Source organism: Lucilia sericata, unplaced genomic scaffold, assembly GCF_015586225.1.
Source record: "Lucilia sericata isolate MDLA Ls3-8-SP2 unplaced genomic scaffold, ASM1558622v1 Contig001150F_arrow, whole genome shotgun sequence".
Classification (NCBI taxonomy): domain Eukaryota; kingdom Metazoa; phylum Arthropoda; class Insecta; order Diptera; family Calliphoridae; genus Lucilia; species Lucilia sericata.
Genome location: NW_023995121.1, coordinates 26,954 through 42,763, shown reverse-complemented (window position 1 = coordinate 42,763; position 15,810 = coordinate 26,954). Strand labels below are relative to the sequence as shown.

At 32.6% G+C, this 15,810-nt stretch overlaps 1 protein-coding gene across 4 annotated transcripts in view; it reads right to left on the bottom strand.

Annotated features, from left to right (window-relative positions):
- Nucleotides 1-15,810, bottom strand: part of LOC119610302 (facilitated trehalose transporter Tret1) — a 31,544-nt gene that overhangs the window by 6,781 nt on the left and 8,953 nt on the right. The window contains exon 1 of one of the 4 annotated variants that reach the window (XM_037965452.1): nucleotides 15,347-15,418. The exons of 1 other annotated variant lie outside the window; for it this stretch is intronic. The gene's annotated coding sequence lies outside the window, so the exon portion shown is untranslated. Of the gene's footprint in view, nucleotides 1-11,506; nucleotides 11,524-15,182; nucleotides 15,240-15,346; nucleotides 15,419-15,810 lie in introns of those variants that run through there. 2 more of the 4 variants (XM_037965450.1, XM_037965453.1) reach the window with 2 other exon arrangements.

Below are 15,810 nucleotides of genomic sequence, written 5' to 3'. Positions count from 1 at the left end.
AGTTCAGTCTTTAGTCTAGACTATAGTCCAGTATTTAGTCTTGATTATAGTTTTTAATGTAGACTAAAGTATAGTATTTAATGTAAACTATAGTCGAGTCTTTAGTCTAGTCTTTAATCTATGCTATAATATGGCCTTTAGTCTAGTTTTTAGAGTAAACAGTAGTTCAGTCTTAGTATAGTATTTAATATAGACAACAGTCTAGTCTCTAATGTACACTATAATCTAGTCTTTAGTCTAGACTATAGTCTAGTCTTTAATGTAGACTAAACAATAGTCTTTAATGTTGACTATAGTCTAGTCTTTAATGCACACTATAGTCTAGTATTTAGTTTAGATTATAGTCTCGTCTTTAAATACTAGACTTTGGTAAACTATAGTCTAATTTTTAGCCTAAACAGTAGTTCAATCTTTATTCTAGACTATTGTCCAATATTTAGTCTTGATTATAGTCTAGTCATTATCTTTATAGTGAAAACTATAGTCTAGTTTTTAGAGTTAACAGAAGTTCAGTCTTAGTCTAGTCTTTAATGTTGACTAAAGTATAGTATTTAATGTAGATTATAGTCTAGTCTCTAATGTACACTATAGTCTAGTCTTTAGTCTAGACTATAGTCTAGTCTTTAATGCTTTAGTCTAGAATAAGGCCTATTCTTTAATGTAAACTATAGTCTAGTTTTTAGAGTAAACAGTAGTTCAGCCTTTAGTCTAGGCTATAGACCAGTATTTAGTCTTGATTATAGTCCAGTCTTTAGTCTAGACTGTAGTCTAGACTATAGTCCAGTATTTAGTATTGATTATAGTCTAGTCATTATCTTTATAATGTAAACTATAGTTAAGTAGTTCAGTCTTAGTATAGTATTTAATGTAGACTATAGTCTAGTCTCTAATGTACACTATAATCCAGTCTTTAGTCTAGACTATAGTCTAGTCTTTAATCTATGCTATAATATAGTATTTAGTCTAGAATATGGTCTATTCTTTAATGTAAACTATAGTCTAGTTTTTAGAGTAAAGTAGTTCAGTAATTAGTCTAGACTATAGTCCAGTATTTAGTCTTAATTATAGTCTAGTCTTTAGTCTAGACTATAGTCTAGTCTTTAATGTAGACTATAGTCTAGTCTTTAATGTACACTATAGTCTAGTATATAGTTTAGATTATAGTCTCGTCTTGAAATACTAGACTTTGGTTGGTTGAAAATTATACAATAATGTAGCCTTTAGTCTAGACTACTTATACAGTATAGTTTTTTGTCTAAACTGTAGTGATGTTTAGTCTTTGGTCTAGGCTTTAGTGTAGTCTTTGATCTAGACTATAGTCCAGTCTTTAAGGTAGTCTGTACTCTAGTCTTTAGTTTAGTCTCGAGTGCCGACTATATTAGAGTCAAGTCTTTAATACAAACTGTAGTGTAGTCTTAAATTTAGACAAGTCTAAACTTTAGTCTAGAATATATATAATGTGGTCTTATTATATATGAACTGTATTATTTATCTGTAAATATTTAAATAAAATATAATCTTTGGTCGATATGGTCCATAGTTAAGTATCGACAACTATAATATTGGGGTTTGTGTATAATTTCGTTTTATTCTAAGGACTATAGTCCTGACCCGAAATCTTTTTTTTTTTTTTTTTTGTTTTTCTTTTAAATTTTTAAAAATTTTCAAATTGTTTATATTCAAATTAAAATATCCCGGTTTGTTTTTAAAAAAATACCAATTTTTACTAATTTAACAATTAAAAATAATGGCATAGTATGTCATGGCCTTAAGTTTAATAAAGGTTAACATTTATGCAAATTTTATTTAAAAAACAAGTTAGAGTGCTATATTCGGCTGAGCCGAATCTTAAATACCCTCCACCAGCTACTTTTATATTAATACTTTTCTAATTGATCAAATATTTGTAGAAATAAGTTTTCTCATATCTTAAATAGAAAAATCCCTAGATTCAAACAGCTCAAATCTATTACAATTCCAAGATTTATTGAACATTACCAACGCTTGGCGATTTTTATTAATTTGCATGTATGCATGTGTGTGAAAGATTTAAGGATTTTCAAAATACATATATATATTTTTTTTTCTACACAAATTGATAATGCAACTAGTTAAATACGGTTTTAGGGGCAGGACCTAGTATGGGAGATATGACCAATTATAGACCGATCGTAAAAAATTCTTTAAGCAAAACTTCTGGAAATGAAAGCTATATTTCAGTAAAATTTTGTATCTATATCGTAATTTAGTAATAAGTAATGTGTGTTATGAACACAGAAAAAACTAAAAATATGTTTCAATTATCAAAATAATTGTATCAAGCAAGTTATGCACCTATAACCAAAATGATGATATCAATTATCAAATTTGTAAAAAAATTAAAAAAATACTTTTTTTTCCAAATAACGAATTAATCAGAACAATTAATATCAATAATTGAGACAAAATTTAAAATTGATTAATTCATTAATTGTATAAATTAAATACTTAATAAAAATAAAATCTAATTTTTATTAATTTATTAATCAAATGAATTAGTTTGTATGGTAAAAAATGTATAAAAACCAATTAAGTTGATGATTAAAATAATCAAATTATTAATTGATTACTCACAATGTTAAAGGAATGCTTGACCTTTAACAATGCGTTGAGCATTTACAAAAAATATCACTTTATTATCAAATTTGAACATATAAAGTGTTTTATAAATTGTCAGGAAACTTGAATATTATATGCCTAAAATCGTATTGACTATATAAGAATTATAAACATTGTTAGCATAAGAAATCAAAATAAAATATTAAAAAAAAAACTAAAATAGAAAAGTTGGCCACAAAATTTTTTTCAATCAATTAAAAAACTAATTGAATCAATTAAAAATTTAATCAAATTTGTAACTTAGGTTTTAAACAACGAGATAATTAAGACAAATAAAAAATTGCTTAAATTAAAATTAAAGAAAGAGAAAAACATGTTAATTGAAAATAAACTACTGATAATTTTTTCTGTGAACCGATCGTGCAAAAATCTTGAAATAGAATTTTTGTATCAATAGCTTTATTTGGTAATGAGTAATGTGCATTTAAGAGATTTTCGAAAGAGGACCTTGTATGGGAGCTATGACCAATTATGGCTCGATCGGAAAAAAATTTCACAGTAATATTTCTGTATGTGAGAGCAATACTTGTACCGAACTATATATGGATATTTTAATTTAGTAATGAGTGACGTGCGTTTAAGTGATTTTCGGGAGGGGACCTTGTATGGAAGCTATGACCAATTATAGACCGATAGGAAAAAAATTCCACAGTAATGTTTCTGTATATGTGAGCAATACCTGTACCAAATTTTATGTGGATATCTTAATTTAGTAATGAGTTATGTGCGTTTAATTGATTTTCGGGAGGGGACCTTGAGTGGAAGCTATGACCAATTATGAACCGATCGGAAAAAAATTTTACATTAATATTTCTGTATATGTGAGCAATACCTGTACCAAATTTTATATAGATATCTTAATTTGTTAATGAGTTATGTGCGTTTAAGTGATTTTCGGGAGGGGACCGTGTATGGGAGCTATGACCAATTATGGACCGATCAGAAAAGAAATTCTCAGTAAAATTTCTGTATGTGAGAGTAATACATGTACCAAATTTTGTAATGAGTTATCTGGAAAACTCGGGGGAGTTTTCCAGATTTTTCCTACCGAGCGCGTCCCCGGGTGGCGGATAGGGGGTGGTGATGGACCATCTGTCCTCTCCCAGCTTTAATTTCACTTAAGCTGAGGGAGGGCAGATTGTCCACCACCTGGGAATATTATATTCCCCGCGGACCAAAAAATTGGAAAAAAAAAAAAAAAAAAAAAAAAAAAAAAAACAAATATGGAAAATAAAAATAAAAAGATAAAAGTTACGGTGCAGGGCCTAAATAACCCAGTACCGGCGGCAAGTGTTGATCTACTCGCGAGTCACGTGTCGTCGTCATCCTGCAATCGTGAGCAGAATACTACTACGGAGGTGGGTACCTTGGCCTCCGTGGCGGACAATGCGTCAAGTGTACAGCATGCCGCTGGCAAAAATATAGGGGTGAAAGAGAAGGATGTACTCGGAGAGAGCTCTAAGCTACCTCAGCCTTTAAATATAGGTGAGGGTTCCGACTCTGAATCCTCAGATGATAATAATAATAATACCATTATAGCAAATCCCAAAAAGGATGAAGTAGAGCAAATGGTGAAAGAGGTGAGTGATAGCATAGCTAAACTACCTATTACTAAGAAAAGACTTTCTGGAGCACAGAGGAGGAAGTTGAAAAAGATGCTTCAGGAAATCATAGTTAGTCAATCCCACGACACTCCAAAGGAAAAATCGGACTCTCTCACAAGATCTGAGGCAAAAAGGATCAGGTCTCCCGAGGAGTTGACAACTGAGAATAAGCCTAAGAAGAAAAAGAGCTCCCCGTCTTCTAATACACAGTCGAAGCCAAGCCATACTTCACTCAAAGGAATCTCAAGTGAGAATCCTGCGAGTAAGGGTGACAACGCCAAGCCAGATATTCCGAAGACGAACACGTCGGCGAAATCAACCTCGAAGGTAAGGGAATCTCAAAAGAAGCCCCGAAAAACGAGGAAGGAGAAGCTAGACGGAGGAAAAGGTAAAGAGCCGCCATCTTACGCCAAAGTTGCCAGAAGTAGGCACCGGGACGATCTCTGCTATGCAGTTTACGATGCCGGTAATCCGACAGGCAAAATTCCAATAGACCAACAGAGTAAAATAGAAGACCTGGTCAACAATAAGATAGTGGACCATGCAATAGCTTCAAAGGGCAAACAACCAATAGAGAGCGAGAGCTGCGAGTTCAGCATGGGCGTGATGTTGATGAGGTTGGCATCTCACCAATGTGTTAGCACCCTAAAGAACTTGGTGGAAAGTATCCCTCCTCCCTGGGACGGCGCTAGGCTGGGACTGGCAAAGAAGAGCGAGCTTCCGGTGCTCCTAAAGTCCACTGTCTACATAAAAGGATGGGGCAGTAAACTGGCTAATGAACGTATACTGGAAATTCTTGGAGGTCAAAATGCTGAGCTGGCCGTGGAAAAATGGGATGTCTTTTACAGGAAAGAAGAACCTGAGGGAACTTTATTTGTAATAGGTATCGACCAGAAATCCATGGCTAGTCTTGCCAAGAATAAAGGTAGGGCTTACTTCGCCTCTAAATCTGTCATATTCAAAATTGGGAAGGTGCCGATTGGAAGGGCTGTTACAACAAGCCTCGAAAAGGACACTAAAAAACCTAAGACCACAGTATCCACTACTGATAACGTTGAGGAGTCAAATCCTAAAATCGAGGAATTTACCATTAACTCGCCAGAAGAAAGTGTAGTTGCCCTTTCCAAAATTGGGAAGGCGCCGATTGAAAGGGCTGTCAAAACCGGCCCCGACAAGGACACTAAAACACCTAAGACAGTACCCAAAGCATCATTAGCAAGTACTAGCAATGTTGAGGAGTCAAATCCTAAAAGCGAGGAGGAAATCACTCACCCGCCAGAAGACAGAACAGCAATGCTCTCCAGAATTGGGAATGTGTCTATTAAAAATACTGCTATTCCTATGCCTGATAAGGACACCGCAGTGCCATCAACAGTACTCACTGCATTAATAGCCACTTCAGGCTATCCGGAGGAGTCAAATCCAAAGAGCGAGGAGGTGACCACCAACTCGCTGGAAGACAGTTTAATGGATGACCATGATTGAGGTTATCCAAATAAACCTCCATCGGAGCGAGACAGCTACCAACGCTCTGATGGCTAAAATCAACACAGGTAAAATACATATAGCTTTAATCCAGGAACCTTGGACGATTCGCAACAAGGTTTCTGGATTAAATCACGTAAATTTCCAACTTTTCTACGCTGATACAGGATCTCGCCCGAGAACATGTATCTTATGTCACAAGAACTTATGTTTTCTCCTCTCAACAGGATTATCAACATCGGATGCAACGGTGCTGAAGCAAGGTCGAGGCAACATATTCCTTGCATCTATTTACCTGCCTTTCGATTCTCCGACCCTACCACCAACGTCGGATCTGATGAAACTGGTTGAAGAGGCACAAAGGAAAAATAAGAAAATTGTAATAGGTTGTGATGCCAACTCGCATCATGTAGCTTGGGGTAGTACAAACACCAATCGCAGGGGACAAGCCCTCATGGATTTCTTTAATACTAAAGACTTGATAACATTGAACTTAGGTAATAAAGCTACCTTCGTCAATAGAATCAGAGAAGAAGTATTAGATATAACTATATGTTCAGAAGAGCTTATAAACGAAATTCAGGATTGGAGAGTTTCGGACGAGCACTCCTTTTCTGATCATCGGTACATAAGATTCAAAATACTAAGGCCACCACCAAAGCCGATAAAGTTTCGGAATAAGTCTAAAACTAATTGGACAATGTTCGGGGCCTTACTAAAGAACCGTTTAGGTCAGGATACTTTTCAATGTCGAAATAAAGAGGATATAGATGCCAAAGTGGAAACGTTCACAAGTGCCCTGGTTGAATCGTTCGAGGACAGCTGCCCTCTGCGAGAGCGGAGATCTGCCCAGGAAAAACCCTGGGTAACTGGGGAGATCCGGAACCTTGGGAAGACTCTTCGCAAACTATTTAACCGGGCACGGCGTAAAAAGACCGCAGTATACTGGGATGAGTATCGTAATAAACTTGGTGAATATAAGAAAATCGTTCGAAAAGCCAAACGAGACTCCTGGAAACTTTTCTGTGAACAGGTAGATAGCGTAAATGACGTATCGAAGATAAAAAAATTCCTATCCAAAACTCATGTCCAACCGGAATCTATGATCGATGACACGGGCAGGAGGCTTGAGGATATGGAGGAGACAATGAAACTCCTAATGGATTCTCATTTCCCACCCGGTATATCGAATAACATAGATGAACCGATATTGGAGGAAGGGGAGGGTAACACGGAAATAGTTATTACAACTGACATGGTTAAAGGGGCAATCAAGAGCTTTGCTCCCTATAAAGCTGCAGGGCCGGATGGAATTTTCCCGGCACTTTTGCAGATGGAGGCGGGACTGGTTTCCGTACATCTGTCACAGATATTCACTGCATGCTTAAAATTGGCATATACCCCAGTTAAATGGCAGGATGCAAAGGTAATATTTATACCCAAACCAGGGAAACCTAGCTATGCGACACCTAAGTCCTATCGACCGATAAGTCTTACGTCCTTCCTACTTAAAACCTTGGAACGGATAGTCGATAGCATGGTTAAAAGCAGCATACCATACAATGACCTTAAATATAAGCAGCATGCTTATGTAAAGGGACGATCGGTGGAAACCGCTTTAAATGAAGTTGTCCACTACATAGGTGAATCTTTCGATAGCAAACTGTATACACTGGCAGTATGCATTGACATCGAAGGCGCTTTCAATAACGTGCACACTGATACCCTTATCCAATCCCTAGACCAGTTTTATGTTGACCGGGTGCTCCGTAACTGGATCAACTACATGCTAAGGAACAGATGGATAAGCTGCGAGATGTACGATATAACTATCAGGAAAAAGGTATTTCGCGGTATACCACAGGGTGGCATTTTGTCACCTTTACTCTGGGTCACCACGATTAATAGCCTCCTAAGGACCCTAACCGAGAAAGGACTTAGACCTGTCTGCTATGCAGACGATGTCGTAATACTTTTAAAGGGAAAGGATCCAAATTACTTGTGTAGAAGAGCTGAGGAGGCTCTGAATACGGCCTTGAGCTGGGCTCAACCGAGAGGCCTCAATGTTAACCCGGCGAAGACGGAAATCTGTCTTTTCACAAGAAAGACAAAAATTTCTACATATACTGAACCTTGCTTCTTGGGCAAGAAGATACCGGTGACAGACAAAGTTAAGTACTTAGGTGTAATACTTGACCGGAAATTAAAATGGAGACACCACATAGAGGATAGGATCAACAAGGCACATCGGTGCTGGGCGATATGTAGGAGAACCATAGGCATGAAATGGGGTCTTAGTCCTACTATGACAAATTGGCTTTATAAAAGTGTAATTAGACCAATTCTAGCTTATGCTTCAATAATTTGGTGGAGTGCTTTGGACAAAAAGTGTAATATCAAACTACTGCAGGGAGTTCAGCGTACATGCTGCTTGGGTATAAGTGGTGCCATGTGTACTACTTCAACCAAGGCTCTGGAAACGTTGCTAGATATTCCACCCATTGAAACATATATAAGATATGAGGCGGCGCTTACAGCCGAACGGCTCTTTACTTTAGGCGAACTGGCCAAAAACGGTTATAGGACACGTCATCAATGTATACTGGACACATTGGAAGGTTATACGCATTCATCGTACGTGCCTGATCGCATACCAGACACTGAATATGTCGGAAACTTTGAAACGCTAATCCCAGATAGAATGTCTTGGTCAAGCGGAACATTAGAGCAAATACCAGTAGGAATCCGTTGCTACACGGATGGCTCTAAATTAGGGGACAAAGTGGGTCTGGGGTTCTATATTGAAGACCCAGAAACAGAAATATACCACCGTTTACCTAATCATAACACAAGCTTCCAGGCAGAAGTACGAGCAATAACGGAATGTGTAAATTGGATTAGAATAAATATGGCGCCCACAGGGCTTAATATATTTACCGACAGCCAGAAGGCAATTTGTGCGATATCAGGTGATAGAATTAAATCTAAGACTGTATTGGATTGTAAGAAAGCTTTAACTGAATACTCTCCCAGAGGTAAGGTTCACATCATATGGGTACCAGGCCACTCGGGAGTAGTCGGCAACGAAAGGGCGAATGTAATAGCTTTAAAGGGAAGGGAGCTCGATGTAGTTAACCTGACAAACGCAAAACCATTCGACGCAACAAAAGCTGAATTAAAAATATGGATGAGAGAATCCCATAAGGCCTCTTGGAATAATGAAACGGTGGGTAGAACCACAAAGATTCTATGGGGTGACCCTGATGAGAGCAAGACGAGAAATCTTCTCAAAATGAGCAAGTCTGAGGTTAGTATGATGGTACGTATTCTCAGTGGACACACAGGATTACGAGCACATCTATACAAAATTGGACGTGCGAATTCAGACGAATGTAGAGCATGTGGAGAGGACAGTGAAACTCTGGAGCACTTTCTTTGCCATTGTCAGGCATTCGTCGAAGTTAGATCCAAGTATCTTGGAAGTGATGTTATTCCAGAAATAACATTCTTAACCAACACCGATTGGAAGATTCTTAGGAATTACGTCCAGGAAACTGAGTTTCTGAACATGGAAAAATAATACATTCAGTGAACAATTTTTTTTTTTTTTTTTTTTTCTTGAATTGGAGCGCACAACAGGCCCGATAGTGGCCTAGGTGTATTTCTTCGGATTTGATGTAGTATACATCCTCCTATCAACCTACCTACCTACCTACCTACCTATGCGCGTTTAAGTGATTTTAGGGATGGGACCTTGTATGGGAGCTATGACCAATAATGGACCGATCGGAAAAAAATAATATTTCTGTGCAGATGAGTAATACTTGTACCAAATTTTATATGGATGTCTTATGTAAGTAATGAGTTATGCGCGTTTAATTGATTTTCGGGAGGAGACCTTGTATGGGAGCTATGACCAATTATGGACCGATGGAAAAAAAATTTCACAGTAATACTTCTGTATGTGAGGGCAATACTTATACCAAATTGTATATAGATAACTTGATTTAGAAATGAATTATTTGCGTTTAAGTTATTTTCGGGAGGGGACCTTGTATGGGAGCTATGTCCAATTATGGACCGATCAAGAAAATTTTTTCTCTGAATGAATTCTATTGATATAAGATTTTTATTTGTAAAATTTTGTAAAGATTTCGACATTGTGACGGAAGTTATTAACAAAAAACCCATTTTCCGGGAATATGTACTTTTGTATGGGAGGTATATGAAATTGTGGACCGATTCTGGCAATTTTAAGCAGGAGTCAAGCTCTTGTGTAGAAACGAATGTATGCTGATTTTTATGGAATTATCTTTCATAGTTTTCGAGAAAATTACACCAGAATGTGTAAAAAATGCTTATTTTTTTCGAGGTTGTTTCAAATTTTGATTCATAACTTTTCCCGGTGAGAACCGATTTTGCTCATTTTCAATACCAAACTGCCTAGGACAATAATAAATATTTTGGGTGAATTTCGTTAATTTTTGTTGCTTCGTGTTAACGTGAGAATGTTTTATACAGACAGACAGACGGACGGACGGACAGACGGACATATGTAGCTAAATCGACTCAGAATTTCATAAGGTCCAAGAATATATATACTTTGTTGGGTCTCAGATGAATATTTCTTGGTGTTACACACGGAATGACAAAGTTATATATACCCTCTATCACCACTGATGGTGGTGGAGGGTATAAAAATATGCAAACTTATAATTTTTGATCGCACAAAATACACTTACGAGTTTATTTCGTTTAAGACGAAACAAATATTTATATGTATATTTCCTTCTTTAATTACTTTCAAGTCATTTATGGTTATTTTAGACAGTCACGAGTTTTGAATATTTATTTATTTATTCTTTGAAAATCAATAATTATTAATGATTATTATAAACCACAACTTGAAATTGACATAAAATATTTTTGTTAAAATTGTAAATGTTTAAATACACACACGAATAAATTTACCTATTTTTTATGAATATTTAAGTGGGTAAATATGTAGGAAAGTTTGTAATACATAAAAAACATAATTAAGTTTAAACAAATTATAATTATGTGCTAAAGATTGGCGTACAAAATGGAAATTTTATTGTACCCTACAACTTTATAGTCAGCTTCTTGATATCGTATAGATATATTGATTCTATAAACACTTTAGCAACGAGTCTTTGGTCTAGGCTAAAGCTTAGACTTTGATCTAGACTATGCTCTAAAAATTAGCATATAAACATAATTAAGTTTAAATAAATTATAATTATGTATTTAAGATTGATGTAAAAAATGGGAATTTTATAGTACCCTGCAGCTTTATAGTCAGATTTTTGATATCGTATAGATATAAGCTTTTTAGAAACAAGTCTTTGGTCTAGGCTAAAGCTTAGACTTTGATCTAAAAATTAGCATATCACGATAATTTTAATTAAATGACTTTTGGTTTATAATTGGTTATAGTATTCATATAAGGAGCACATCTGATATCTATATAAAATTTAACACAAATCACTTTCATTTGGTACATAGATCAGTGGGTCCACATAAAAAGAAAACAAATAATTATCATATTCACTCAGGTGTCTGTCTGGTCATCATTTTGTTACTCTTTGACACTCTATAGACGACATAATAAACACTCATTATTGATATGTACACAACAATTAAATACGAGGTATTTGATCTTTGTTTTTTTTTTATAAATTCATTAACAAAATTATTTGTTATCAGTTGTTTTGTTTTTGTTATTGTGTATTTATTACCTTATTTATTATACTTTGAAATCCATAATTGTTTAAGTCCGTTCATTGACCATTATATACGAATTGTTTCAGTTTTCTTCCTATGCTTGAGTTGCGTTAAGTTTTAAATAAATTTTATATTAATAAAATATTTAATAAATCGTTCATAGACTAGAATAAACAATTAAGAATGTATAGTCGTTTAAGTCCTAGTTGATGATACCCTACATCCACACAGAATATTGAGAGCTCAATATCAATACTTCGTAGTGATATAAAGTGATTTTCTGAATATGGCTTTATGTTAAAGCTATGTCCAAATATAGATCGATCTATACTAGACAATATATAGCCTAGGTTATAGTCTTCATGAGATTCTAGTCTAGTCTTTACTCTATAATTTAGACTATAGTCTACATTGTAGTGATTTGATCTTATTATAGTAAATTCATTAATCGAGACTCAGGTCTAGTATTTATACTATATTCTAGCCTTTGGTCTAGATTATAGTTTAGTATTTGGTATAATATATAGACTAGTCATTAGTCAAGACTATATCTATTGTGTAGTCTTTAGTCTGCACTATAGTCTAGGCTATAGTTTAATCTTTATACTATAGTCTAGACTAAAGTCAAGTCATCAGTGTTTCTGTACTATATTCAAGTCTTTTGTATAGACCGTAGTCTAAACTTTGGTCTATACTCTAGGCTTTAGTCTAGTCTAGAGTATAGTTTACTCTTAAGTCTAGTCTTTGGTCTAGACTGTAGCATAGACTTTGGTTTACTTTTTATTCTAGTCTTTAGTCTTAACTATAGTCTGGACTTTAGTTTAAACTATGCTCTAGTCTAGTCTGGTTATTATTCTGGACTATAGTCCTGTCCTAATTCTAGATTATTAACTCTTTGGTCTGACAGGTCTCTATGTAGTTGTAGATCAGTTTTTGTCATACACTTTAGTCCAGTCTAGTTGTGGGCTATATTATAGCATTATCATTTAAAGTTTAGTACAAAATCATCACTCTGTTTTCCGGAAACTACTTATGAAAGCAAAAAGTTTTGATACCCTTCATTGCAATTATTAATAATAACCGTTATCAGTTCTTTGTATTTCTTTCTTTTCAATAACTTATCAAGTGGAAGGATGTTGAAATTATTAGAGCATAGAGTTCAATATATTTTGTTTACATTTTTATATGTATTTTTTTTAAATCTTGAACTTTGAACACATTTTTAAAAAACCAAGAAAATTTCCTTTTTTTTTTGTATTGAAAAAATGTATGTTTTCAATAAAAAAGAAATCTGTTTTTATTTAGATTCAATTACAATTTACATAACTGTTGTAAAATAGAAAAATTCTTCAATGTTTATTTATGTTGAATTAATTATAGTTTAATAACTTTTTATTTAATTATGTGTATTTCCTGTCTAAACAAGTGAAAGTGAAAAAATATTGAATTCTTTTTATTAAAACCAGAAATTATAATATAATTAGTATAACTACCCATTTCTAAATTGAATTTAGGGAGTTTTTCAGTGTTTAAACACGCTAGATTGATATTTAGTTTCTTATGTTAAGAAATCAATAAGTACTTGATTCCAAATCATATAATTTAATTAGATCAATTAACTCCAACCGGGTTTAGCTTTTTTTATTTTTTAATGTATTTTAAAGCATCTTAAGTAAGCTTATATTTTTGTTTTAGAAAATAAAATAAACAATTATTTAACTGTCATTTAGCTAAACAAGATTTTTGAACTTGTATTAATTTTGGTATATTTTCTTAATTGTTTATCAAATCGTTTCAAAATGTTAATTATATAATTAATAAATAGCACGCTTTTAAAATAAATTATAAGAAATTAAAAAAAGTCAGTAACAAAATTCTAAGAAAAATTTATTTTTTTTTTTTTCAAAACATTCTAATTGTATTTCAGAAATTTATAATAAAAAAATTAAAAAAAAAAAATCTTTAAGGGCCAATCTTTAGGTGAAAGATTAGCGATTCAATTAAAATTAATCCTCGAAAGAGGTTTGTGAGTACTCAATTAGTTAATTTTGTTTGCAAGTTTAAGCGCCCAATGGAGGTGGTTAAATCTTAACCCTTTCCGTGGTTTTGTCTAATATATTCGACATTACAATAGACTCTCTTTTTAAGCATTTTTTGGGTATAGTATTTAACTTTAGTTTTAATTTTTTTCTTTTAGATGAAAATGAAGACTTTATTATATTTATAATTGAGATTTTGAAAAATCTTCCGTATTTTAAAAGTATTTAAAAATCAGATTTTAAGAAATTGTCACTTATGACTACTTTTTAAAAAGTGCTTTTTAACAACGTTTAAAAACAGCTTCATTTAATGGAAAAAAATTGTATTTTAGGAGATCGGACTATGCAGATTTAAATTGTATTGTATTGAAAGAAGTTTAAGAAGACATTTTACAAAAAAAAAAAAAAAAAAAATCATAAAAAATATTGGTGGTACTTTTGGAGACTGTTTTTCGAATGTCGAATATATTCGACATTTAACTTTGACCTTCTATAATTCACTAGGGAAAACTCAAATTCAAAAAATATACTTTTTCCCGGATTCAGCATACTCAAACTATCTTAAATATAAGTTTTCAAGTTTTTTTCTAGACATAAATTATTTTTGACCCTGAAAGGGTTAAGCACGAAATGCAAAAGTGTAAACAGCTGATGCAAAAAAATTAATAAAATTTTTATAAATATAAACATTAAAATGTTCTATTTATTGATTAGTATAAATTATGGACACTTCAAAATACATTTTTTTGTTTTTAATTTAAGTTTTCATTAATTTTCATATTAAATTTACTATTGTCTTCTTCTTTTTTATAAAATATGCATTGTTTTGATAACAAACAGTGACATTCTCTGTTGTTTTGTATGGCAACACTGCGAAGTTTAATCTTGTACTCAAAAACATCAAAGGGGATTAACATAAGATTAAATTTATTTTTAGATTAACTAATCTGATTATTAATTTACCATCTCAAAAACCCGCTCTAAAAATCTAAAGTATATGTTTCTAAGCTAAAGCTTTCAAAAAAATCCAATTTTTCGCCATAGTCAAAAAGTTATAATAACAAGAAATTATGACGTCTGAGAGTTCTATCCATTGGCTTTAATATAAGGGTTTAATTACTGCTATATTTTAATCTCTTTATCTTTAGAAAAGTATACTTCAGCCTCTCGATTATATGTTCTGTGTTATATTTTAGAATTTGTAAACCCTTTACATAGTTAGCGGAGTTTTTTTTAAATATTAAGTAAAAACTTAATAATATAAATTGTAAAATATGCTAAATATGCCAAAATATGCTCTACAGATAATATGCTCTTGATTTTTAACTTTAATCATTAACAATTGTTATTATTTTATAAACAAATGTAACAATTGAATTGAATCTAATGTTTTAAGACACTATTTTGTATAGGTAACAAAATCCACTTCATTTTTTTTAAATTTTTATTTCCACTTTTTTGCACATTCAATACAAATTTGTTTCTTTAGTTTTATTTCTCTTTTTAAATATATTTTTATACGATTTTTTAAGACTAGTTTGGTAACTTGTTTTTTTTTTCTTTTGTTTAACATATTTTACAAACAAATTTTTTTTATACAAAAAGAAACTACAAAAATGAAACAAAAAAAAAAAAATCATAATTAACAAACTTTTTCTCGAAATTCAGTAATTCAGATTTTTTTTATTGATATTTTTTTTTATATAATTGTTTTATTATATTTGTATTTTTATAATTTCTTTCAATAATTTAAAATTCTATAATAACTATTTGTTTCATAATTTTATTTGTTTATTTTTTTAAGTACTCTATTACTATTTATTTATTTTTTTTTGTCTCGTTAGTTAACTGGTTTTTTTGAACATCTTCGCGCCACGGTTGATTTTCGACTGGCATTGCTTATTGTTTTTTGGCTTAAAAGCTTTGTGCAACACACATTTTGTTGTTGTATGTATAGTGTATTTAACAAAAAACAACAAAATCAATTCGTTATTTATTATTTTTTTTTGTTTATCACATAAAAGCCATTTATTGTCAAGTATATACATACATACATACGTACGTATTTTGTTTTATATGTACATATGTATGTATTTTACATTTTGTGTTTATTTGTTGTTGATTCTCTTCTGTTTGTTGTTTTTGCAACAATTATTGTAAGCCGGGTTTCTAAGTACATTTCTATCTATGTATCTATCTATATAAAAATGTATTTTTATTTATTATTTTTATTTCCCCGTTGTATGTATTTGTTAGGTATTTCATTTTTCTAGTTACAC